The 25,142-nt window shown below is 34.1% G+C and overlaps 1 protein-coding gene across 4 annotated transcripts in view; it reads right to left on the reverse strand.

The window, feature by feature from the left end:
- The window catches only part of LOC143258616 (uncharacterized), a 141,640-nt gene extending 121,521 nt beyond the window's left edge, over positions 1–20,119 (reverse strand). The window contains exons 1-2 of one of the 4 annotated variants that reach the window (XM_076517834.1): positions 19,969–20,119; positions 19,571–19,593 (exon numbers count right to left, since the gene is read on the reverse strand). The gene's annotated coding sequence lies outside the window, so the exon portion shown is untranslated. Of the gene's footprint in view, positions 1–19,570; positions 19,594–19,860 lie in introns of all 4 variants that reach the window. The other 3 variants (XM_076517832.1, XM_076517836.1, XM_076517833.1) reach the window with 3 other exon arrangements.
- Between the last annotated feature and the right edge of the window lie 5,023 nt (positions 20,120–25,142).

Here is a 25,142-nt window from a genome sequence, read left to right on the forward strand (position 1 = left end):
TTTTGTCAGGACATATATCTATAAGATGGAGTTTACCCCCTTGATCATCCGTTTTAATATATTGTGAATCTTCATACTTTTCATAAAGAAAACAGAATATACTCATTATAATATGACATGACCATCAAACCACCACTCACACAGCCTTATAAATAATTAAAAATATTTAGGCAACAAGGGAGTTTCTGCATGATAAAACACTGGTTATCCTTAGACATAAACTGGTGTAATTACTTGTCAAATTGATCCTGAATGGTTTTAGAATTTACAACAGTGACGACTCAGAGGATGGCTACACTCATTCAGACATTTTCTCCTTAAAATGTTTACAATTTACCTGAAATGAAAACTTTGTAATTAGACATTTCAATTACAAAAATATATGAATGATGTGTAATTAAAAACACTACTTATTTTTCGAACTTACACAAGTTTTGTGACTCAATTTCACATTCACCGATCTTATTCAAAATTATAGTAGCAGTCGTATGGAATAAATGTTTACTAATAATTAAAATTTTTTGGATGGCAGTAGCAGATGCACTGATTTTCCCTAATAGTAATCGGCACGATCCCAAAATAACTTGAAACTCTAAGTTGTGAAAAAGAAAGAGATTGCACACAATACAAAACAATCAAAATAAATATTTATGAGGAAAGAAGTTTTTACTCTGATCGAAAAATAAGTGAGGGTGTAACCTCGAGATATCTATCACCTGAGCGTCCTGTGGGAAAGACTGAAGACTAATTTAACATAGTATGTTCAACTTGACAGGTATCGTTTCCAAACGAAGATCCACACAATATTACACGTGAATGACCCAGAACAATATAACAAGAGTGAAATAAGTTTAACCACTTCCTTAACAAATGTTCTACAACTGAAACTACATACACTTATACGCGTGAAATTTCTGAAAAAAGTATATCAACGCAAGAGTTAAGTAAAAGGGATAAAACATATTCAGTATGTTTGCATACAGATGTTGTAATAGCTTCTGTTACTGACTGCATTGGATAAATTGGATTATTCGATACACTGAATCAAGGAAAGTCGAGCTCGTTTAACGATAACAAAACAATTTTATTTCTTCAAGATCTTCGTTTAGCTTGATTAACATATACCGTTTAACTTCACAAGTAAAATTATATTTAGTTATTAATTTTGTTCTTTATTTATTCGTAGAAACACAACTTCATATTCACAGCACTATGTTGTAGATCGCCTCTAACACTATCTTCTTATCGTCGTGCTATACTTGCAATTTGCTTTCCCTTCATATTTATAAAGGTATATTGACTTATCTATTTCAGGAATTGACTCCTACCAATATACATTACAAATTATTTACTTCTATACTCAACGACACATATATTTTAAAACTGTTTTTTTTTTTTCTAATGGCAGCATATTACTTCTTTCTTCGCCTCTCCATCGGTTTATTTGATTGCTCTCACATCTCCCACTCTTTTTTTTTCTTCTTCCATTAAAGTATGTATTTTATATCCATTTCTCATAAACCACGTCGATAGGTCTTTACCTTTTATAACTGGGCACATGATTTCCACAATTAGAATTACAAAATGTCATAATAATAAAAGAGGTTTCATTATTTCAAGAGTAGCAGCCTTAGTGATGTAATCCCTTAATCCTTTAGAAAGTCACCAAAACACGACAGCTTTTTCATGTTTTTCAACTCCAACCTACATTCTCTATAAGCAGTTTCATAATATACTGAACTAACCGACAAAGCCACGCACAGATTAACTGACTAATAAACTCGCTTAACACACGCACTTTCTCGGAACTCGCTTTCATAGATACGCATACACATGCATATGGATGAAACTGTTTCTAAACGTTGAAGAAAGCTCCAGGCATTAAAGCCACGTCCATCATAGTACCTTGAACTTCCTTCCATCTAATCAACTAAATATCTTTACTGAAGCTTCTATATTAAAAACAAACTACAACATTTGTAATGGCATATATTTTTAAGATGAAGATGTTTGTATTGCCGTTTAGTCAGAGGGAAGTTTGGAGAAATGAGGGCACGGCTTTAAGTACAGAATTTTTGCCAAAGTTTTAGACCAGTTACAGGTTTGGTTTGGTTTTTGGAATTTCGCGCAAAGCTACTCGAGGGCTATCTGCGCTAGTCGTCCCTAATTTAGCAGTGTAAGACTAGAGGGAAGGCAGCTAGTCATCACTACCCACCGCCAACTCTTGGGCTACTCTTTTACCAACGAATAGTGGGATTGACCGTCACATTATAACGCCCCCACGGCTGAAAGGGCGAGCATGTTTGGCACGACGGGGATGCGAACCCACGACCCTCAGATTACGAGTCGCACGCCTTAACACGCTTGGCCATGCCGGGCCAAGGACCAGTTACAGAGGCATAACACAGAAGTTAGGCTAGAGTAGATTTGCTATTATTGATTATTAAGTCTGTTATTAAGTAATATTGGGTATCGAGTATTGGGATACTATTTGATTGAGGTTGTTAACTCAGTGCTGATTACTAAGCTCGTATTTCGACGGAGAAATATAAATATGAGTGAATCAGTAATTAATTGTTGTATTATCGTCTACTGAGAAGTTAGGTACATCACTGAACAGTAGTTAACTTTCGTAGTCGAAGACACACGACGTTTTCATAATCATTAAGTGGACTGGAATTTTTGTTTTATCCAATAACTCAAAAGAATCTGTTCAAAAGTAGAAACTGTTATAACATTATGAATATAGCGATCCTATTGAATTATTTTCCCAGCGAATTTTATGAACAATGATGATGATGACTTAAATTAGTGTTTCGCAAAATAATTGGGCAATTTTATTTTTAAAAAAGAATTAAAACTATATCTTTTTCCTGTGAAACAAATATAAAATTAACGACAACATGTGTGTTATTTACAAAATAAATAAGAGAGGAATGGAATATCTACAATGTGACGATATACAAAAGAAACCTCAATAGTTTACTGGTTTTGATAACTGTTGATAAACAACCGTAAATTAACTTCATATACTAAAAAAATATCTTTGTTTTTAAATATCGAGTACACAGGTTTTCTTTATTAGAAAATTTGGTTTGTTTTGAATTTCGCGTAAAGCTCGAGAATTATTTGCGCTAGCCGTCCCTAGTTCAGCAGTGTCAGACTAAAGGGAAGGCAGCTAGTCATCACCATCCACCACCAACTCTTGGGTTACGCTTTTACCAACGAATAGTGGGATTGACCATCACATTATAACATCCCCACGGCTGAAATGGCGAGCATATTTGGTGTGACGGAGATTCGAATCCGCGACCCTCGGATTACGAGTTAAGTGCCTTAACTCCCCTGGTCATGCTGGGCCTTTTATTAGAGAGACTTTGATTCTAACGATAATCAAGTTCTAAATCATTCCGAATGTCACTTTAGAACTTAAAAAACGCTCACAAAGATGAAGCAATGGACGTATACATGCCGGTACTGGGTCTACTTAAGTGGATGGTTTAAGTAAAAATTACAGCTGCAATAATGGAACCAGTAATAATAAGTAAGGAAAACGTTTATCATGTAAAAATCATAAGCAACCTTTTTTTGTGAAAAAAAACTGTCATTTTTACTATGACATTTTTCCCATTATATTTTTTCCTGATGCCATTTTTTTTTCTGGAATCTGAAAGATTTTCTATCTGTTTTGAATTTCGCGCAAAGCTACACGAGGGTTATTTGCGCCAGCCATCCCTAATTTACTAGTGTAAAATTACAGGGAAGGCAGCTAGTTATTACCACCCACCGCCAACTGCTGGGTTACTCTTTTACCAACGAATAATGTGATTAACCGTCACATTATAACGTATCCACAGCTGAAAGGGCGAACACGTTTGATGTGACGAAGGTGAATGTGAAGAAACATAATTAAGTAAAAAGTTATGTTTTTTGTTTATGTAAGATGCAGACAACTGCTCATATCACCTGCAAGGTGTTCTGTTAGGGTTAAAATATTTTTTTTTCTGCAATAAATTACCCTTTCAAATTAATGCCTGCATTCTGAATATATTTTATTGCTGATAAGTTTTGTAATAATTTTGTTGAATCCCAGTACTGTACTGTCATGATTCGGAATAAAACTTTAATATGCATTATAACTGCGAACAGTTTATCTTGCAAGAATAAAATTTCAAAATAAAGGTTGTGTGTGTTTTCTTATAGCAAAGCCACATAGGGCTATCTACTGAGCCCACCGAGGGGAATCGAGCCCCTGATGTTAGCGTGGTATATCCGTAGGCTTACCGCTGTACTAGCGAGGAGGATGGAGGTTGTATTTTCTCTAAACATTTATATGACTACTTTTCAGGAAACAATATGTGATGGTGTAAAATACTGTCAATAGGGGTTTAGCTCTTTGAAGGATTTTTTTACAATTTTAAACTGAAAGACGTGGTAAAATATTTAATATATATCAGGCATTTTCTAAGTGATATGTCTGAATCTAATGTTAAAGTGAAATTTTAAAAAAAATAAAAAATCGGTGTTTCAATCTTCAGAAACTAGTTTGTGTTTTTTTTTTTGTGAGAACCGCATACCTAACTTCTTAAAGACTGCCAAATAAATCTCCGTCTGCCACTCCTACGTTTTTTGTACGACTGTTTACGACAACCGCTGCAGTGGAATTTCTATGGATCTATCCCCTACTATGAGGTATCCTTGAAGAATACATTTAGTGAACCGTGTTCAACAGTCTTCAGAACGTCACTATTTCACATGACAATACTTTACCTCCAATACATTACTAGAACTCGAAAACCAACACTCATGTTGTGTTCATGCTAGACTGTTGCAAGGAGATCCAAACACACAATGTGTAACACTCACTACTGTTTAAGAACCAGCCAGCACTGTGCACAAAAATCAAGTTTTATTGGTTGATCATTGGTAACGGAAACGGCTATTTCGTGGTGTCGTATACAGAAAAATATTAACATTCGCAGATATTACAGAAAATCATGTTCAATTTGGTTTGGTTTGTTTAGAATTTTGCGCCAAGCTACACGAGGGCTATCTGCGCTAGCCTCCCTAACTTAGCAGTGTAAGACTAGAGTGAAAACAGCTAGTCATCACCACCCACCGCCAACTCTTGGGCTACTCTTTAACCAACGAATGGTGGAAATGACTGTCACATTATAACGCCTCCACGGCTGAAAAAGCGAGCATGTTTGGTGTGACGAGGATTCGAACCCGAAACCCACAGATTACGAGTCGAGTGCTTTAACCACATGGCCATGCAGAGCCTATCATGTTCAGTGTAATAACATTTTCAAAAATAAGCGTAATTATATACACGATACAAACAATAATCCATGCACAGAAAGTGATTATTACTTATTAACTCTAAATAAATAGAGGAACATTTATGATGACAGCTTTAGTCCACACTTCGCGCCCCTTTACCCGCATCTGGCTTTGGATCGTGGATAAGTTATAAGAGTGATAGTGGCTCGGCCTGGCCAGGTGGGTTGAGGCGTTCGACTCGTAATCTGAGTGTCGCGGGTTCGAATCCCCGTCGCACCAAACATGCTCGCCCTTTCTGCCATGGGAGCGTTATAATGTGGCGGTGAGTCCCACTATTCGTTGGTAAAAGAGTAGCCCAAGAGTTGGCGGTGGGTGGTGATGACTAGTTGCCTTCCCTCTAGTCTTACACTGCTAAATTAGGGACTGCTACCGCAGACAGCCCTCGAGTAGCTTTGCGCAAAATTAAAACAAACAAACAAATGTGACAGTAAATCCCACTGCCTGAGTAGACTGATACAAGAGTTGGCGGTGCATATGTTAGGAGATAGCTGTTGTTCTGCTAGTTTTTATTCTCAAAATTAATTGCGGTTAGTGATTCAGATATAAGAGTACTTTAAACCTAGTTATAAATTACAGAACTTCCTCAGATAAAATGTTATTGAAAATAACTAATGTAATGTATGAATTTAAATACTCCAGATATAATTCTAGGTATATTGGATCACGTACGATGCTACAAATACATATACAAAAACAATAACAAATCAATAATAATGAAGCTCTCACATAATATGACAGTAATAAATCACAGTTTGCTTACATTTCTTTCAACAAATAATTACATATAAAAGATTAATAGAATAAGGCTATAACTTCATAAAACAAGTTAAGTACGCACTTAATTTGTTGTTGCTGAGGTAAGGGAAAGTGTCTGAGTTTACTAAATAAAAGTCATTGTTTTAAAATGCTCTAAAAAATAAAAGCGAAGTCAGCAAAAAATTATTAAGTTAACAATTACTTATGGAGGTTTAAAGTCCTTTATTTCACAATTTAGAAACCCAAATTAATTTAAGTATCTGGATAATATTGTGGAATTTATTCGGTATCATACAGTCGACCAACTGTTTTATGATGAATTTCTTTTAACAAAATTTAAGTGTGGAAGAACATTTTATTAGTCCTCTGAGCTACGTTTGTAGTGATAATAGATGTACGTTTTCCTTTTTCCTGAACACAACTATTTGACAATATTAGTTCCGGACCTTAACTATTTCACCATTAGGTTTTCAAACAAACAAGAATGCAGTATGTATATTAAAACCATAACGACAATAATCATATCAAAAAAAATTTAAATATTTCTTTTAGCATTCAAGTCATTTACATAATCAAAAACTAGGATGTTTAATTATTTGGTTAAAAGTACACAAATGCAAGGGAAGTTTTTAAATGGCTTTATAATTATATTTACCTGTAGATTAGCTATTTCCGGTCATTTTCCTAAATATTACAATATTGATTAAAGATCTATAATGTCGTTGTCTTTTTTTTTAATGATTTATTTCTTCATAAACATTACAATATTAATAAGAATATCACTAGTTTATTGTTTCTTTGAAATTCCAGCAATTATAATAACAAAATAATTAAATGACAAATTTCCAACCTACTTAACACGTTGAAATATACGTCTCTAAATTGAAAATGCGGAGAATAACTGTAGGATAAACAAACTGTAGCAAGGTACCACAAAATGTGTTTTCATCTCAAATGGTGCATTCAAATGAAAGAACCATAACTGGATCGATTTCATTGTTATTTCGAATATTACGATAAATACCAAACAAGTCCACAATAATCATGGTAGCAGTTAGTCAATGCTAGCTTGATACGCTTTCGCAGACCTATAAATTCGCGAAGTCGAATCCATTAAGAAGTAATGTAGCAAATATCGCTTAATCTGAAAAAAGTAATTAGTCCTGAAATATGTATTATTTAGTGAACTTAGATTTCTCTGGGTGCGGCCTAATGTTACACCAACTTTCGTGCAATCGTAAGGGAAGGAATATAAGCCTAGGGCATTCAGATGATAAAGATATATTCTGTATCGTCTGGAAGACAAAAATTAATGATCTTTTTTGAGGCACGAGAACCGCTCCTTCAAATTTCCTCCTGAAATCTCAGTCACGTAAGAGGCTTACATAAGAACAATTTTCAACAAGTGTCATCTCCATGCACGAAAAAACAGAACACACACACAAAAAAAGTAGTTACCACGATCCATCCAGTCTCAGATTAATAGAAACTAAAGACAAATCATTTCAAATTTATAATTCGTAATGATTACACAAAAACGGTGAGGTGAATTTTTAATTAATTAAACCTAATAAAACGAGCGCTTGAGAAACGGAAAGGCCTCCTTTATCAAGATTACATTTTCGTTTTTTTTATTCCTAACGAAAGAATTTCTACATTCAGACAGAGTTATGGGTTATTGGGATTCTTTAGGTCTAGAATTAGTTATGATGAATGACATATAATTATAATCTTTATGGATATATTTAGATATTAAGGATAACAAAATAAAAATGGTGCTGAAAAGATAAGCAATATCGTGGAACTAAAATAAATGAAATTGAATTCATTTCCATCACTGTTTCCTGTAAAAGAAGTTCGACACTTACCAGGGGCTTAAACCCTTCATACTGCTTGAACTGGTTTCTTGTTTTCTGAGTATAGTTGAGACAAAAAACAAAGCATTTATATATACACATACATATACTTAAACATATTATGTATCGGGTAAAACTGACGGCCTTCAGTTAATCAAAAGCCAAGATTATTTCATTCTAGTTGTAGGTACATTTCACGCCGTGTACGAATGCCGCTAATCTGATACTCCACCTTCTTATCAGTGGTTCCAAAGCACTGGTCTATTTATTAAAACTGTTATTACTGATGTATACGTAGATTAAGTTAAGCCTATTTTATATATGAGACGTTTCACAATGAAATTCCTGGTATTTATAGACATGCCTGCTGTTAATGAGTGTATCTGACGGAGAGTAGACATTTGTTACGAGCATTGAAGTGATAAATCGTTTTCCTTGTTTAAATATTTAATACGTTTCACTATGTTATTACACGTTCAGCCCTTTGAAATGTCAAACACTCATTCATTTACCATTAGACGTGCGAAAGTTCATAGGGTTGAAAGATTTTATCCTTTAAACTTAAGATACATAGGAAGAATAACAGTCATAATAGTAATAGAGTTGATTTGGCAACAAAGATCTACCTATAAACTTTTCTTTGGAGCACAAGATGCCTTTGTTTAAAAATCATTCAACAGATTTTACATGACAATATAATCGTATCACAATCTTTAACTGAAAAGTTTTATTACGTAATTGGTCCCCCATTCCCTCAATGGTAAGTCTGACAACTTACAACATTAAAAATCTGGTTTTGATACTGGAGGTAGGCCCAGCTCGTACAGTTCATTGAGTAACTTTGTGCTTAACAAACATATAAACTTCGTACTTTTCCACTTTTCAATATTTAGTTGCAATTGCCTCAATTAGAAAATACTGTTGTTTTTTTCATTAACTTTGCCTTACGTATATTTCAGTTTAGTTCTAATATTCAACATATATTGGCTCCCTTTTTACTTACATGCAATAAGTCATTCTTAAGCCCTGATAACAGGAGTAACATTCATTGATGATTACTGTCCTTGATTGGAATAACTTAAGGTCAATAATAGCACGCTAACTATATCTGTTAGAATTGAAAAGTCACTTGTAAATTAAGCTAATTGTATCCACTTTTTGACATTTGTACTTAAATGTTAAAAATCATTACACAAGAATAATAAAATGTGTAGTGATTAGAATGTAATGTTTCATCATTTGGATTCCCTCACTGTTAACGATATTCAGTTGTAAGCCCTCATGCTTTCAACAAGCTTCAAGTACCTATTGTTCTACAAGTTTTCTCCTTTGTTATTTTTAGATCTCTGCGAGCTGAAATCCACTGAAAGACCTTGAAACTTGCTTTTCCTATAGACGTTCCTTAATGATGTTCTATGAGGTTAATATACAAGTAGATCATCTCAAGGTTATGGCATGGCCATTTTGAATCCTAGTTACAAGTTGTACGTATTTTGTGGAATACAGTGTTGCTATCCTACTGTCAGAAAAATTTAGTTCCTGACCATCAATTCTGCATTGGTTTCAGAAATGTGCCCCTACATGTTATCTCGACATCTCCGGGCAGTTAAACGTGCAGAAACTTCACACATGCGTACTAGATTGAATGAAAAACAACAAACGATTTAATACTACGTTTTTCTCCATAGTTGGCACAACACAATAACTGGCAGGCTATTCACCTGCCTGCCTTCAAGCATCGCTAAGAAACTGGGTAAAGCGGCTTTAGTTCATGACTAATTACTGAACAGCTCACAGATGAGGGGTCTTGGAACAAGCAAACGGTGCCGAACATTTTATGGGTTGATTTTCGAATTGAATTTTCTAGACCGTCTAAAGTCCACAGACACACACACATGAATGGAAAACGCACTTAGTAGGCATTATAAAGAATGATTGTTCATACATAGCTTTAAGATATCACAAAAAAAAAGATGTAGGTTCAAGTCTTGATAACAAAATAATAACAGTTTGCTCCTAAAGAGAAAAAGATCCACCTTTCGAAAGTGCTCGGGTTACAGGGTTTTCATTATTTCGTTCACATACAACTCTACCGGATGCAGTACAGATCAACGTTAATTTGTTTTAAAGATAATTTCCGATGTTACTTAAAAAACTAACAAATTAACATTTCTCATACACAGACAGTATTTTTTATCGACCTCAAAAATGTTCGAGCTTTGTACTACACTTTCTTCACAGTGTTAAAAGTCGTACATAACTAGCTAAGTAAGCATTCTCACAATTTCAAATATAAATTCCCACTCTTCCTGTATTCTATTATACTCCCTCAAGCCCTTCAGACACTTATTTACATTCCTCCATAAACACAATCAAACAACATTACTACTCAATGTTGTATCTCTTGAATACTCTGCATCAGTCCTGTAGTATATTCAAGGGATATCCAATATATTTAAAAGAGCAATCAATGAATGATTGAAGCAATAACCTCTGCTATACCATGCAAACACATCTAATTCTCAGATTCATACAAAGTGTACGTGGTATATAACTATCCAGTACACGGTTATAGTTATATTTTGTTACAATGATTAAATTCACGGATTTATTTAACTATAAGAAGGTAATCACAATAACAGTTATCTATATACATAATTTTCTGACCTGGCGAATTTGAGTTCTACAAGAAAGTCTTATGATGGTTTTACTGGTTAATAATTCTTCATTAAAAGAAGACATCAATAGTTTTAATACTGGAAATAAACGGCATTACAAACACAAAATCTGTTCACGAACTAGAGTTTTTATCTCAAACAACAGTTTACCATGTTGCCCTAAAACTTGAGAAAGAAATACCGGCAAACACAAAAATAAACAAAAGTGTTAATAATTATAATAACTTGACAATGTAATTAATAAAACAAACAATTTTGTTTGTTTCTGGCCTAAATTAAAATTGCTAAAAAAAAAAAAGACACCGCTATTTGATTTTGGGCGAGAAAAATGAATATTCGTTTGCATCCGGTTTCTGTGCCAAATCTTAAAATTCTTATTACATAGGAATTTCGAGAACTGCGTAATATTTCGTACACACCAAAATTAAACGTATAAATAGTTTAAACGAGTTGGTTATAAAAGTAGGAAAATATGCTGGATGAAATGTGACAACCTTTATATCTCAAGAACAGATAGATGCAAGATTTGTGAAAGGAAGATCTAATCCTCGAACCAGAATATGTGCTGAATGATATGATACATGTAATTCTTTAAATATATGTTAATTCATTTTATATCATTGCTGTTTCCATAGTATATAACAAGAATATGCTCTTTAAATTTTCAAAATATAGGATAATTACTACTTATTTTAGAACTTCGTAAGTTTGGCAACAAGTTCACTTTCCATTCTGGGAAAAAGGAGTCCAATCTGCCCAATGTCTGAAAGTGGAAACGCAATTATCGTCAATACAAGTTAGAAATTCGGAACAGTTCCTACATAAGGTTTATTCTGCTGGTCAGATAAACGAAGCAGCTTCATGACTAAAACTAACTTATCACGATAACTTACATGCGATATCTTTAATCTATATGAAAGCTGTATTACCTTACCCAACTTGAACCGAACGGACTGTATGACCTTTGTACCTTAATTTATATAATTTTTTACAAATCCTAAGATTGATAGGACTGTTAATTCGACGTCATTGAGCAATTCAGCTTAAGGCCAAAATCTTCAGTCGTAATGTCCATACTAAGAACCTCTCGAGTTTCTGTTAAGTTCTGCTAGGACTGTTATCATACAGTGATCGTCCCATGACTTCTTCCCCGACAACATTCCACGGTAAGAACGGGAGAGGGGGAAAGAAAAATAGTTTTTTCTGGGAAGTTCTTTCTTCGCTGCAAGACCTGGGAAGAATGTACAACAAAATGGTACATACCATAACAAAGGTTCTTGCTGCTTACGTTCAATAACACAAAATTCCAGGACTAAATATCATACTTGAAATGTTTAGATTTTTTATTTTCATCACTCTTATGAAACCAGATTGAAATAGTTTCAATTCTGAAACAGTTCAACATCAGTAACAGAAAATGAATTGTTCTTTAAAGTTACTGATAATAAAAACCAGTTTTTATTTCCAGATGTAGTTTCAATTAATAGAGAATCGTGTGCTACCTTATGTCCAGAGTAGCATCCAAAACCTTTGAAGTCTGTAAGAAATATTTGAATAATTTATCAAACAATAAAAATTATTATGACTTCTTAATTTATAGAAAGTAACCAAAATAAGCAGAAATTTGCAATGAAAAATACACATTTCTATCAAAGTGAGCTCACTTGCTTCACTTCCTTAAAAATATATGGTGGCATTAATCCCTAATTATAGAGATTGTTTTTGGTTTGATCACACAGTTCTAAAATTTCAGTAAAACCAATTTGTTTTAAAAGAGAAATATGGTATATTCGAATGCTTTCAACAGCGTGTAATAAAAAAAAATTAACAGTACTACAGATGTGAAAATTAGATATAAAATAATAAAAAAAAATTGTTTGGGGTTATACAAATCCTACCCTGAGAGTTCAAAATAGAAGTATTTTTGCATTGTAGTAATATATAATATAACAGTGCAAGACCATCAGAAAAGGGGAAAGACCTCCTCATTATTATTATTATTTTACGAATAGATAAAAAAAAACATCCAACAAAAATTACCCTGTGAAAAGCAAAATTCGATTTACTAGAAACTACATACTATTACTGAAGCATTATTCCGCTACACAGTAAAATTCGATGTAAAACACGAACTAAAATAAGTTTATAATAGTCACAGCCGGCACCTCTAATGATAGTCAAGGGTCCCTTTAATGACAGATAAGAAAAGGCCCCTATATATCAAATTGGGTCCTGACTATCATCGAAAGTCTGTAATTATCGTTAGAAAGGTCCATATACACTGAGTGGCAGCATCTAAACACTTATTTAAAATCGAAAAATAATAATAAACATTTTATAAGCATTCTAATGTATAATAACAGTAGCATAGCCACAATGAGGCACAAAAGGCATAGGTTATTAAATCAAACAAAAGAATCCCTGATAGATAGTATAGAACATATTTAATACTAATTTTAGTGTGATTACACAAGTGTTTAATTTGTATATATTAAAGGTAATCCTTTCGAAACTATTATCATTTACTGAGTCCTATGTTGCTACAATATGAGTATTGTATACAAATTGTTTGTTTGTTTTTCAATTTCGCACAAAGCTACTCGAGGGCTATCTGTGCTAGCCGTCCCTAATTTAGCAGTGTAAGCCTAGAGGGAAGGCAGCTAGTTATCACCACCCACCGCCAACTCTTCAAAGTTTAGACAGAAGACAGATTATGAAAACCAAATATGGGGTCACTCTTTTATCAAGAACAGTGGGATTGATCGTCACTTACTACGCCTACATCGATAACGGGGATTCGAACACGCGATCTGCAAATTACGAGTGGAGCGCCTTAACCATCAGGCCACGCCAGGTCTTAGGAAAGAATCTCGTTTTTAACTACTACTTTAAGATAATGTATTTCGATTATCAAAGATTTTCTGAAATTTACACGTGAAGCTTAAAATAAAACTGTTTAAAAGTAGCGTGATGTATACAACAGTCTTTAGATGGGTCAGCTGTATCATAACACCTGATGTTCAAATTTAATAAATAAGATATTGTTAAATATAATTTTTACTCTATCCTACAAGAACGTTATCGCAAAACGCACTCCTCATTTTAAATGAAGGAGCGCACTCAAAGAGTGACAGTCGAATTCTATCAGGTAATATCATAAATACCTCACCATTAAGTAATAATAATAAAATGGGCATTTAGTGTTAGGCATTACAAAAATAACACACTGCCGAAAAATAACTAATGGTTAGTAAAGTAGCATTCGCTTGTACAGAAAGTCAATGCAATTTCATTGGTGGCTTTGATTTGTATACAAGGCTCATACTGTAGCAACATAGGATTCCGTAAATGATAATAGTTTCGAAATAATTACCCTTAATATATAAAAATTAAACACGTGTGTAATCACACTAAAATTAGTATTAAATATGTTCTATACTATCTATCAGGGATTCTTTTGTTTGATTTAATAGCATATGCCTTTTGTGCCTCATTGTGGCTATGCTACTGTTATTATACCTTAGAATGCTTATAAAATGTTTATTATTTTTCGATTTTAAATAAGTGTTTAGATTCTGCCACTCAGTGTATATTGACCCTTCTAACGATAATTACAGACTTTCGTGTGCCTTAACCTTTTTGTGCCTTTTTGCCTTAACCACCTGACCATGCCAGTCCTGGTTACATGGAGATACAACATACAACGCTGCTAAAAAAACAAAAAAAAAACATGCCGAACCAAAAATAAACAAAAACTGTCCCTGCAAATATTAATGCCATCAATATATATTCGTTTTGTTTGTTGTTGTTGTTTTACATGCAAAGCTACAGAAGGTTATCTGCACTATTCGTCCCTAATTTCTGATAGAAAGATATCTTGTCAGCAGCACCAGCCATCAACTCTTGGGCTACTCAAGATCTCACGTTTTCTTCTCTGTAATGAATTTGTGATTTAATTTTTACTTGTCTGCTCCATGAATGAGTCTGGTTGCTTTTAACACGTTTAGCTATTGAAACTTTAATTTCACCATGATTGTATTTAGTTTGGGGAATTTTCTATAAGTTGGAAAAAATACGTAAAACTGTGTAAGACACGAATGCACACGTATAACACATTTTTGCGTATTTTTGTGTGTTGTTTTTTAGTTTTAATGGTAAAAAATATAAAGAGCACGTCTTCTTCCGTACAGTAGATTAAGACATTATGTACACGTACAAAGAAAGTAGACGGTGTTCGGCGCCTTAAAAGGCGTGTCAAAATGTTCTTACTTTTAACTTGGACCTAAGAGAAAATTCCTGGATGATTTTACCTTAATTTTAAAATTGTTAAAAACTCATTAGTTCGTTATATTAATGTGTGTGTGAGGAGAATGAAAATTCATATGGCAAAACTTCTAAACTAGGAAGACTGATGAGAGGAACATTCGTCCATCACAAGCATCTCCATTAGCCAAGGCACCGAGTCCCGCCCTCTAAAGGTTGGAAGGCGGATTACAAAGCAAGACTTTTTTGTTCATTCATTAAAACCGGGAAAACCCACGAGAAATAAACCAGCTTTGTTTCGACAACACTTCAAGCACACCTGTACGTACATATAATACTGTTATGTATAACACGAATTGCGTGTAGAACTATTTAGACTTCCATAAGAAAATAAAGTTGTGCAAACGCACTTAGATGAAGGATTCTGAAACGGTGGCATGGCACGCATACTGCTGGTGCTAATAGGTGGAGCTAATGTCGGTAGTGTGCGAAATAATTAGTTTCAAAATTATAAAATTTGTAATAAGTTCAGTTGATCTTCCCCTGACTTCTAGACCCGATTTTCGCCTACATCAACAAACCAGCGTTTTCTTCTCTTCAATTTGACAAAACTTGCGCCACATATTCCTTCAGTTTTCTAGGAAAACAATAATAATCATGCAAAATCATTACACATTAATGTGTAAATGTTAAAATGTTGTTATTTTACTACTAGGCTATTCCTCTTTATAAAAATAAAAGGACTTGGGTTTCTACTTCAAAAAAGGTTTAAATGAATAGTGGTGGGCTATCCGCGATGACGAGAAAACCCACTTGTAGAGAAAAATACATATGTAAAAACGGCTGGTATGGATAGAGAAAACTCTATGTAGAGGAGCGAACAACGTTTTTACATATATAGTGGTGAGCTATATTAGAAAGACTGAGACTACTGCCTTATATTACTTTGTATGAATAGCCATGTATCTAATACCATGCAGCAATGGCGATTAATTTGGTTTATATAAGTTCGAAATCGTCATAATTTCAATAGTTATGCATGTGTTTGTAATAACATATTCAATACATAATTAACTATTTGCTTATGAACACATTAACGATATTCGTTTAATACATGTGAATGTGTTCAGATCATGTATTTAAAAATCACTGGTACACCTTACTATTTAATTAACCATCGACACGGCCTTTTGTGATAGAACTTGTTTTGAATGTAATTAATTTTAAAAAATCTAAATAACCTCTGTAATGTTTGCAGTAGTTCAAATAAAATTACTAGTGAAATTATAATCCAATTACAAATGTAAGTTTTCCAGTCTGATTACAAGCTATATGAAATTCATTAGTGTCCTAAGTTTCTCTGCTTATTTAGCTTTGCATAAATTGGTGGTTAGGTCACTCAACTTGCAATGTTCGTGTCGTGGAATTGAAACCCGTCGCCGAACATACTCTATTTCTGCCGTGGGAGCGTTATAATGTGACGTTTAATCGTATGATTTAGCGATAAGTAACGTGACTAGCTGCTTTCCCTCTAGTTTGTTTGCTTGTTTTGGAATTTCGCACAAAGCTACTCGAGGGCTATCTGTGCTAGCCGTCCCTAATTTAGCAGTGTAAGACTAGAGGGAAGGCAGCTAGTCATCACCACCCACCGCCAACTCTTGGGCTACTCTTTTACCAACGAATAGTGGGATTGACCATCACATTATACACCCTTACGGCTGGGAGGGCGAGCATGTTTAGCGCGACGCGGGCGCGAACCCGCGACCCTCGGATTACGAGTCGCACGCCTTACGCGCTTGGCCATGCCAGGCCACTTTCCCTCTATGTTTGTTTGTTTGTCTTGGAATTTCGCACAAAGCTACTCGAGGGCTATATGTGCTAGCCGTCCCTAATTTAGCAGTGTAAGACTAGAGGGAAGGCAGCTAGTCATCACCACCCACCGCCAACTCTTGGGCTACTCTTTTACCAACGAATAGTGGGATTGATCGTAACATTATAACGTCCCCACGGCTGAAAGGGCGAGCATGTTTGGCGCGACCGGGATGTGAACTCGCGACCCTCAGATTACGAGTCGCACGCCTTAACACGCTTGGCCATGCCGGGCCACTTTCCCTCTAATCTATCACTTCCAAATCAGGCACAGGTAGCTCAAATAGTCCTCCGCTATCTTAGCACGAAATTCAAATAGACTGCTCACTTCAATACCCTTTTTATCTTGATCTTGTAAGGAAGGAAATAGATAACAGTGACCCGATGATGACCACACAAATGGGAAAAACGTTGGAATAAAGTGAAATAAAAAATTAAAGTAAACAATAATCTGTAACTGTTATTTACTGATCTATCACTGAATCAAGTGATTAAAAAGTTTACATAAAATAAAAATCATGAAACGTATACCTAAACTCATGACCATCTGAGGGTCGCAGCTTCGAACCCCCGTTCCACCAAACATGCTTACCCTTTCAGCCGTGAGGAAATTACATTATTACTGTCAATCCCTCTATTCGTTGATAAAGAGTTAGTTGGTGGGTGGGTGGGTGGTGATGACTAGCTGCTTTCCCTCCGGTATTTCACTGCGAAATTAGAGACGGCTAGCGTAGATAGTTCTGTTGTAGTTTTGTGCAAAATTCAAAACCAAACTATAACTTCATATAAATACATATTGGAAAGATCTGCAACAGTTAAAACTTCTTTACTTTAAAAACTTCAGTATGATCTACCATGTAAGTACGTAAACTAAGATTCTGTGTACACTATTAACCTAAACGATTGAGGAAAGTACTACGCTCATTTTAAGTAATGCTTGAGGCTTTTTACAAGTCATTAAATTACAGCATTTACGTTTTGTTTGAGAGGGAAAGCAGCTAGTCATCACTACCCACAACCAACTCTTGGGCTACTCTTTTACCTGCGAATAGTGAGATTGACTGTCACATTATAACGCTCTAATCGCTGAAAGGGCGAGCATGTTTGGTGTGACGGGGATTCGAACCCGTGACCCTCAGATGACGAGTCGAGTGCATTAAACACCTGGTCATGCCGGGCCCCAGCATTTGCGTCATATAATAGCATATTCTTTCGATGCGTTTTGGTATCTGTATTTCAATCAAGTTTGAGAGCAATCAGTGCACTCTTTCCACAGACACGTTGAGAACATGATTTACCGTTTAATTTTGTTAGAAACTCTGCATCTGAAGAAACTGACATTTAAGTTTCACGGAACTTCGTTTCATAGCTAAAACAGAACTTTTCTTACACTTTTATTAATTTGAATAGAACATTTTAGAGAGTAATGGTATTAATCTACAACAAAAATACTGTTTGTTTGTTTACAAAATGAAACATGAAATATCAAGTCGACTGAACTGAAAATACGCGCCTGTTGAAGGAAAAGTAAAAAAAAAATAAGGGAGCTCATAATTGGTCATTTAGGCTTAATGTTTTCAATTTTCAAAAATAATGGTTCTATCTTTTTTCTTCGCAAGTACTTTTTCGACCAAACTTTGGCTTGATTAAGAACAACGGTTAAGGAGCTGGAAAATATTAGCTCACGTTTTTATTCTTAAAAATGAAAGAATTAATACGATATTTTATGACAAGGTTCTCTGTCCCTTGAAAGTTATGAAACTAACAAAATATATACATTACTGTTATTATTTTCAAAATTCTAATCGATTTGTTATTATTTTAAACTATTAGTAAATATTTAAATATCCCCAATTTTAAGACAAAATTATCAAAGTTCATCGTTAACTTCAGTTGATAAAGGAAATGAGTCTTCTACACACACACATAAATGTGTGTATGTATAACTTGGGATTAATGTACGTCTTCGAAGAAACGTTCAAAGTTAGTCTTAAGAGTAGTAAATGCTGTTATAAAGTTTGCAAATGCAAATAAAAAAGGAAATAAGGACAACAGTCTTCATGATTACTGGGCCAATAAAGAAAAAAGAATCGCTTGACATTAGAACTAGCAACGCATATTAGCAATCCTTGAACAATGTTGAATCACTTAGCAAAGTAGATTTCCATCATATATGATATTCTGTATAAAAGGAATAATGTATGATCTGTTCAAGTCCAGAGCATACAAACACATCGATAAAATGGAAGTTGTAACGTAGTTTAAGTTATTTAAGTGGTCAGTAAAAACTCGTATGAAAACGTGAGAGCAGCTAAACTCAACAAAATTTTAGGTTATCGAATTATTACTTAACCAGTTAAGAATTACGTTCATACGGTTTTCATTTAACATGAAAGGGAATGCACAATAGAAATACAGCAAAGTGTCCTTATCTTCAACTCCACCGGTGGGACAGAGGTACGTTTAGGACCTTACAACGCCAAAGTTCGCGGTTCGATTCCCTGCGCTAGACACAATAGACAACACAAAAATCAACTTGTTTTCGATATATTCAGAGCTAAGTAATCAGTCAGGTTCAAAAGATTTAAGTCACACATACAGAAGTAAGAAATAGGATTCACACACCGTTTATCACGTTTATCCCTCTCTTCAGAAATATGATTGCGTGTATGTATATATTATTTCCTAAATACTATAACCTAAGAGTGGCATTATGTTAGTCTGGAACACACATATACTCTGGATTAATTATAATATTGCAGTAATCGAGTAAACTGAGATGGGAAAATAAACTTAGTTACTTACCCAATGTCCAGTTCATAAGATGTCTATAAAACACAAAATAAATTCCACTTTAAAAATTCCACAAGGTATTACAAACATAGTTGGTTGTATATCCATACTTATGTTGGGAATCACAAAAAAATTCGTTTAGGTAAACTAGTTTTAACAGAAAGTATAAATCTTCTATATATCTTACGATTCCTACACTATTTTGGGACACACTCTTGGCAAATTCCAATATAAAAAAACAACTAGTACTAAACGATAAAAATATACAAAATTTTCAAATCAACAAATCTTTGATTCATTACACATTGAGAGGCTTAACATTGTCTGCTGCTTCTTAACCACAACTCAGCTTAAACTCGCTTCGGTTTTCCTCGAGTTACAAGTTTTACAAGAAACTTGGCACGCCTCACCTGGTACGAGATACACGAGGCACGAGCGCCAAACAACTGCTGATGTTGGCGGGTGCGGCGCTTGCTGCGTGCCACAGGTTGATAGAACCGATCACACTGTAGCCAATCAGCTGCCCGCTCTTTGTTCACGGGATGTTCTTGACAGGCAAGAGGAGCTAGTAGTCAGTTAAAAACGTGTGGCTTGTAAGACTTATTCAAACTATTGAATTCTCTCAAGCCAAAGGCAGACCCACGCTTTTCCAACTAAAACAGGTAATACAGCTATAGTTCGGTTCCCAAAAAGTGAGATGGAGGACAGGTGGTTATACATTGAAAGTAACAGCAGAAACAACTGTATTTTGTACGTAAAGCGTTTTCTCAGCCCAAACGAGCCGTTTTTGCATATAAATTTCTCAACAAGTGGGTTTCTCGTCATCACTCCTGTATTTTGTACGTTTCACAAACCACTAACGTAATAAAACTTACCAGAGTCGAATTTAACTGTTCAGCCTTCGTACCTAAAGGATAAGTACTCAGTACTGTAACCCACAAAATTTATCTTATAAAATCCTATACTCGCGTTTTAGGCATAGCAAATCCATGGAAAATGTACTTATGCTAAATTAAATTAGCTTGACAAATTAGTGTTACTAGTTATAGACAGCTATTCTCCGAAGTAGCTGTCTGCGACATGGTTGTTGACGTCATAGTTGGTCAACAACAACACTACCAGGCAGCCTATACCTACTTTTTCTCTTCAAGTAAAAATATCCTCTTATCTTCCACCTTCATCATTTGTTGTTCCATTTGATTCCACTAAATAGCAACGCACTGACAAGTTATGCAGTATATTACATTAGCAATAACCACTGTTTTGATGTTTTAATTGATGTTTTCTGACAGATTTAATTCCACCTTAAGAAGCTTTCATAAAATGCGATCTTTTAAAACACATTCTATTCATTACTCTAGCTATTTTTGTTAGGTTAAATTTAAATACGTTTCAATAATAACATCTACATTTAATGTGTGGTAATGTTCAATATTCAAAAGACTAGAATACGAAGGAAGTTTCCGGGGTCTACAAGATATTTTTCAGGGTTATTAAAAAGTTAGCTAAAGCATTGATTTCTAACTTCCGTAATTCGAAAACCTAACAACAGAAAGATTTAACAAATTATACGTGAGCTAATGAGACGATGAAAAAGACGTGTCAATACAAAAGTTTGTTATCACAAAATTCGTAGTCAACGTATAAGCAATGTTCACTGTAACCACCATTTATGTCTGCATATTATAGATGCATATATTGCATCTATTCGTGAAAAACTGTAATGCAAAACTGAAATATATTGATCAGTGTCCAATAGCTGTACTTTATTTGGTGTCATACAATACCCTTCAGGTTCATACAAGTAGCTGAAGTGGCTTAAGATGGCCTCACAGTCGAAAATCAAGATAGCTGAATTACAGCCTGAGTGTCATGAGTAAGGAAAGTGTTGGGTGATTACTAGATCCTGAAAGAATAACCGGCAATGTCTTAACAGTCTGTGTAATGTAGTTGGTGCTCCAACGTGTACGAAGATTGTATTGTTAAAACTCTTCTCTAAAATTTAGAGAATCTTCTCTCCATTTACCGTTTCCACGTTAATATTTATATTATAATGTTACACCAGTATTATCATCATGGTTATATTAATGGTTTACGAAAATAGTTCTAACGCTCAGAGATAAATTACTAAGAGTTATTTCAACTAACAGAATAAACCCCGAGATGCTGTTTTTTTATAGTTACCGATATGCAAATTTCAATATAACGCCTCCTGATGAGAGTTATATTTGACAGTGGAATCGCCTTTCTTACAATTTTACAAATATTATAGCTCTCTGGCAATCAATTTGCGAGATACAGAAGTTAAAAAGCCAGATAAGTAAAAAAAAACGGTTCTTATAGTATCTCCATTTTGTCCACAATAAACAAAAATCATATGAACTTCATTAGTGTTCACCCATCGTTTTAAAATGAAATGCTTTTAAACCAAGTATCCCTCAGTTATTTCAATTCCAAAATTCCCTAAAATGAAATCAGATTTGAAGTGGACAAAAGACTGGACAAGAATTATCATAATGAATAATACAATTAAATAAGAAAATACAATCGCTATACACGTTCAATAAATAACAAAATAGCTATATAAGACAAGAATAACACAACTGAGCGCTTCAACACAGGATAAGATATAATTGTTAACAATTCTATTATTCTGAGACATAAAAAATAATAGTTTTTGATTTAAGATATACCTATTGCATTGGAAACAACTAGTTTTCAATAGATGGTATATCAATTAGCTCAAACTACTGTCCAGAGAAAAAGTATTTTTATTTCAAAAAAGTTAATTTGAATATATTTCGTGTCAAAATGTAAGAAAACCGTCATAAAATAATACTAAAATGTCACCCAATATACTTGCCCTTTCAGCAGTGGAGATGTTACAATATGACGGTTAATCCCACTTTCGTTAATAAAAGAGTAGCCCAACAGTTAGCGCTGGGTGGTGTTGAATAGCTGCCTTTCCTCTAGCCTATCAGTTTTAAATTAGAGATAGCCTTCGCACATAACCTTCGCGTAGCTTTACGCGAATTTCCCAAAATGTACTAAAGTAGCCAAAATGCATGGTATCTAATAAAATAGTTGAGAGTTAACGTTCCAAGCTCAAAAATTTCATTAAGGCTTACTGAAAACCAAGGTAAGGCTTCTAGTCATACCTCATGTTTAATCGTCGCATACCTCAATTTTGTACGATCTAACTGTCGTAAAGGGCGCTAGAAAACTGATCCACAAGATGAATCTTGGAAAGTATGAGGGAAGATTGATGTGCATCGTACATGACAAACCCTATGACGGAGTTTTGTTTCGATGGAAGGCTATTGTCAAAACACACGGTCATCACAAAGAGCATGACCATATGTGTCGACATAGACTGCGACTACATGACGAGACTCCAAAATCATCTTAATAATACGTACTCGACCTCTGTATATAACATTATATACATATAATATCCTTTCACATATTCGTTGCTTAAGAAGTTGATAGAAGAAATATCATGGTCAGTAATAGATTAAAGATCAGTGCACGTGATTATATGTACAAAGTAAATATGTTTAAAATTACTCGATTATGTTTGTTACATATTATTAGTGCTCGATGGGTTATTATTAGTAAACTGACGGCATCTTCATTACATTTCTGTACATTTGTGCTTAACAAGCCGTATGTTTTAACGTTCTGGTGACTTTCTCATAATGAACTAATTTATATACAATACAATCAGTCTACGAAAACTATGCACACGTAATATAAAAGGATGAGAGATGAATCACGCTAAATGGTCAATGTCCACTCGAGAAAGTTTTCTTTTAAAGTAAGTATTGTTTAGCTCGGTCATTTCCTGTCACAAAATTTCCATGATCAGCAAGAGCTCTCGAAATCAGTGACAACGGTCAATATGAAACAGAAATTGTTGACTTTTCTCAAGAGATCATTCACTGAACGAGTTTAACGTAAAATGTTACAAAAAAAAATCCCAACTATCTGGTTTAGAATATATTCACCGTTTTCTTAGTTTTAAATGCTTGATGTAAACGCGTGGCTGAAGCATTACTAACAAATTAACTGTTCTTTTTAGAAAGGTGAGGGTTAAAAATTAGTTTCACTTTATTATTTTAATTTGTTTTATTTAACACACTTATATGCATTCTCATAAGAGCGCTGAGAAACTTAAACTATATCGATAGACAGATAAACGTGTACACACCATAATAAGTATAATTAGGGAATAATTTGTTTCAAAACTTTTACATAGTAGAAATTGCTACACAAAATAATTTTGCTTGATAGTTGGAAAATTTCGCACTAGCTTGTGGCTAATATGCTGTCTCAGGTAGATGCAATCTAGAAGAAAAAATACTGCAACAAATTACTTGAGCCTTGAGAAGAATATTCAAAATGCTGTTTATTTTAGTGACGACCAAAAGAACAACAGCAGTAACATTTAAGCCCCCAATGAAACTATGCACTGTTGATAAATACTCATTAAAACTGATCATTCATTTTTTAAGCAAGCAAAGTTTCATACCGAAGTCACAAATTTTAAGAATAATTTAAACCTTTCATCCACGCGTTCAGCTACAAATGATACTTGAATCACCTTTCACGATACATGTTCAGATCTAAGGACCTATTACCTACCCCTATGCATTCCAGGATCGTATAAAAAATACACCTTTGGCGGCTGTAATGCCACTTATATTGGCAAAGCTATAAGCCAATTACATCTGCGAACATATGATAGTATGAAGCAGAACTGGTAAAAAGCCATCAAATCTAACAGACACCACAATGCATATACAGTGAAAACATCAACCACCCCGTCTTGATTACGAATTTCAGAGTCATCTCATCTGGATCATCCTGTACTGAAATTTTAATTAAAGGAAGTTTATTTTTAAATGAACACAACATTACATAATAACACAACTTCACTATAATTAAGTCTGCTCTAAATACTTGTATAACACTGTTTCATTATCCTCTTATTCGTTTATTTGGTTGCTGTTTAATTTACTTCATCCTTTTGTTCTGTATTTTAATTACTTTATAAAATGTTGTGACTAATAATTCACTTTGTTCAATATAGCTCGCTGAATATGTATATTCTGAAAGGTTCAAAAGAATTAAATATTTGTTACTGTACACACATGTGTTTAATGGTGTTTCTTATTAAATAAACTTTGATTCTTGTCGAACGGTTTTGGTTTCTGATCATGAAAATAATGCTAAATATTCAAATTACTTTAATTTCAATTGTACAAGAATTAAATATTGTATTTTTTAATATAAACTAATTTAAATCATTAATAAGTACTAAATATTTCTTACTGACAACTAAAGCATATTCATATCACATTTGTGTTTTTTACACTTCATAATCAGTTGTAGTTTTGAAGAAAACAAGACTTATCTACAAATACATTTGTGTTTATTAACTTACCTACTCTCACATTGTTCTGCTACATTAGTTAAATATTGTCGAGGTTCTTTAGCTGATTTGTGGTCAACATCAAATGGATGTCAGCACCAGGACTGACCTCTTTTCCATTCCTTTATAAAGCAGAGATAAAGATATCTA

This window comes from Tachypleus tridentatus, chromosome 8 (genome assembly GCF_004210375.1).
Source record: "Tachypleus tridentatus isolate NWPU-2018 chromosome 8, ASM421037v1, whole genome shotgun sequence".
In the NCBI taxonomy this organism is placed as follows: Eukaryota; Metazoa; Arthropoda; class Merostomata; order Xiphosura; family Limulidae; genus Tachypleus; species Tachypleus tridentatus.